Genomic DNA, 3,565 nt, shown 5'->3' with positions numbered 1-3,565 from the left:
CTTTTTTAATTCAAGTTATATGGCATGTGCCTAGTTTCACTGAAATTTCACAAAGTGGATTCCTGTGGAAAGTGGTGCATTTACACTGGTAATTAACTATGTAGAGTAAGTTCTTGACGTTGATGATCACCTGCTTTTGATATTAACCCTTACATTGGTTTTCTAAACACATTAGCAATGAAATGCAAAGTATTTTGCAAGTTAACACAAAGAAAGCAGAATAACACCGAGAATCACAAAGCTGTCATTGATTTGACAGTGAAATATATACCTGAAGTCTCATTTTTAAAAAGCCTTTTGGGGAAAAAAAACCCTGTCATTTTATATGTCAATATGAATTTTCCCTTTTTTTCATTTATAAGAATGAAGTTTAAGAGTATTTATTGCAAAGACATTGCTTTGGATATAGTAGGTTGGTTTACCTAAATGCACGCCCTTACATTGTAAGCACAAGGAAGTTATTATTTCAAGGTGAACATGAATCTTTAGTGTGATAAATATAAAAAATGATTGAAGGTTAAGAAGATGAAAAAGGAAAAGCAAAATCTTGCAGTTTTTTCAAGATGCCATCTAAATATTTTGAAAAAGGAATAAGTAAAGATGATATGGGCATAATAGAATGACATGACTTATTTATATTGTAAGAAAGCATTAAAATGAACTTCATCACATATATTTCCTAGTTTGCTTTCAGCTAAATATACTTTGTGTTATTGGTAACTTATTATTGTGTGAAATTGGCAGCTTTTAGTTAAAATATACATACTGGGAAATACTTTTTAGTGCCAATTAGATTTATGAAGATTACTACTGTACTATTTGTAGCACATTATTTCGGCACTGTTCTAAGCCAGTGCTGACCAAGAGAACTTATTGAAACAGTGGAAATATTCTCTGTGTTGTCCAATACAGTAGTTACCAGCCACAAATGGCTGCTTAGCACTTGGAAGGTAGCTAGTGCAACTGAGGAACTGTATTTTTAACTTTGTTTAGTTTTAATTAATTTAAACTTCATATTAAGTAGCCACATAGGGCTAATGACTACCATAGAATACAGCACACCATTTACATTTTTTATGAGTTAAAATAGGTAAAATACTTAAAATATTATTTAGCAAATAATTAGTACTTACTAGTGTTTGCTGTTGCTGTTATTATTTTGTACTTAAAGTGTATTTTGGAAAACAGATTAGTTACATGAATTCAGTTAACTGTAAGATGGTGTCTTAAATATTCATGCGCTAAAAGCCCTAAGAATCTGTCGGCACTGCTTGTTGGAATCCATTCTCCTGACATCTACCAGATTTTTTTTAAAAAATTACTTTCAATGAATTATATGCCAGTGAGAAATTTCAGATGTTTTCATGATCTAAAGCTTCATGATCTAGGTTATATACACTGTGGACTCTATACACTGCTGGTTTTCTCTTCTTCTTCCTTTTGCCTATTTTTAAAATCACAATGGTACAAATTTGGACTTATATCAAAGAGTTTTCAGAAGAAAAATGATGTAAAGAAAAATAAAGTCTTCATTTCTGAATCTCCCATTAAATTAAGAAAACAGCATGGGCATTTAATCTGTTGCACTTATTGGATAAGAAAAATCAGTTTCATTCTATTGGTTTCACAGAATTGCCATATGTACTTATAAGTCCTTACAAAATGCTTGATTTAAACATTTTAGGGTACATAATACATAATTTGCACCTAAAGAAAAATGTAAATACTGTTAACAGTACTCTCATTTCTATTCTCTGTTGATTTCCCGTTATTACACTAAATTTGGAGCTCCCTATATGTCATGAATTCTCTCAATATTCTGTGAAACAGGCCAATTTCAATTGAATAATCATTTTTATTATCTCTTTTGTAAGAAATTGCATTTTCATGTAGTAGCCTTGAGTTCTTTAGTAAGACCATAGCTGAATTTTAATTCAAGGCTTTTTAAAAGAATTCTGTATGCTTAAGCAAAGATCCTGAATATATGTGAATAATAGTTATAAGCTAAAATAAATGCAACTTCCAAAAGTGCATATGTCCCACAATGCCAGGGGCCAGACTTAAACAACAACAAAAAACAATAGCTATTACTACTGCTGATCTCTTCTTGTGTGAATTTTTCCAGAGTCAGAAATTTTGATGTCAATATGAAAGAAGCAATTAGAAAAATATATTAATATGGAGCAAAAAACAAATAAGGCAGTCGGTGGGGTTCAAAAATTAATTTGGATAAAATTTGAGATTAATTTATTGCAAGGTTAATGAAAAATAGTATTTCCCTGCTAGTCTGTAGTCGCACAAAAGGCAATAATATAGCAGTGAAAGTTACACTGTACAATTGACTTTACATTGAGTCAAAAATGTCCCAAATGATACGTGGTAGTGGCCCTAACTTTTTTATCCTTCTTTCCACCCTACTGAGTACAGAGGCAGGGCAGATTGCTTATCCATTCTATCTGAATCCACTAGATTGAAGGGCACATTACCACTAGAAAAAGAAACATTCCTATTTAGATGCTGATTGTTGCCTACCTAATCCCCTTCCTAACTCCATTTTCCTTTAAGTACCTACCCTTATCTACCTCACAATGTGCTTCACAGGTCTATTCTCAACCCCAGTGGTAGAGTAGGAGAGTAGAGACCTGGCTAAAACTGGATGAAGGGACTTGCACAGTTGGGTACAGGTACTGAAATAAACAACCCTTAGGCGGAAGCTAACTAGACTACTAAACTAGGAGCGGGATGAAGAAGCTTGCAGAGTGTGTGCAGGTGGGTGTTAAAGTTTAACTAAGAGTGGCTGATAACCAGACAAGAACCAGGCTTCAACCAGCTTGTCAGCTAGCTAGATCTCCTTACATGAATTTTGGCTTATTATAATATCATTTGCATTGTGGTTTTAAAAAGTTCTCTGCCCTTGAAATCTCTATGACAGTTCTGAAACAACTACATAAAGTATAAAGATGGGAGGTTAAAGATGATCTTATTAACAATCTATCTAACAGAGGAAAATAAACTATCAAACAGAAATAAACTCACAATTACCCTTTAATTAAAACACGTGTGGCCTAATTTGTTACCTCTGAGTTCTTTCTCAGCCTTAAAAAAGTTCCTGAGTGGACAGTCGGAGTGCAAGCTTCCCTTGCTTCCTCAAGAAGAGATGGTACCAGATGCTTCCCGCTATCAAGAAGAAAGAAGAAAACTCTGGAAGAAAATGTCAGGAAGACTTTTAGACATCGACCTAGGCAAAGAATTTATGAAGAAGATCCCCAAAGCAATCACAGCAGCAACAAAAATAAACAAATGAGACCCGATCAAATTAAAAAGCTTCTGCATAGCCAAGGAAACTATTATTAGAGCGAATAGACAACCTACAGAATGGGAGAAAATATTTGTTTTCTACACATTCGATAAAGGGCTGATAACTAGGATCTATATAGAACTTAAGAAAATCAACAAGAAAAAAAAAAATCAAACCACCCCATCAAAAAATGGGCAAAAGACATGAACAGAAACTTTTCAAAAGAAGACAGCCTAATGGCCAGCAAACATAAAAAAAAGTGCTCAA

This window comes from Propithecus coquereli, unplaced genomic scaffold (assembly GCF_000956105.1).
Source record: "Propithecus coquereli isolate 6110/MARCELLA unplaced genomic scaffold, Pcoq_1.0 Scaffold103, whole genome shotgun sequence".
Lineage (NCBI taxonomy): Eukaryota > Metazoa > Chordata > Mammalia > Primates > Indriidae > Propithecus > Propithecus coquereli.
Note: the sequence above shows the minus strand (reverse complement) of the source record.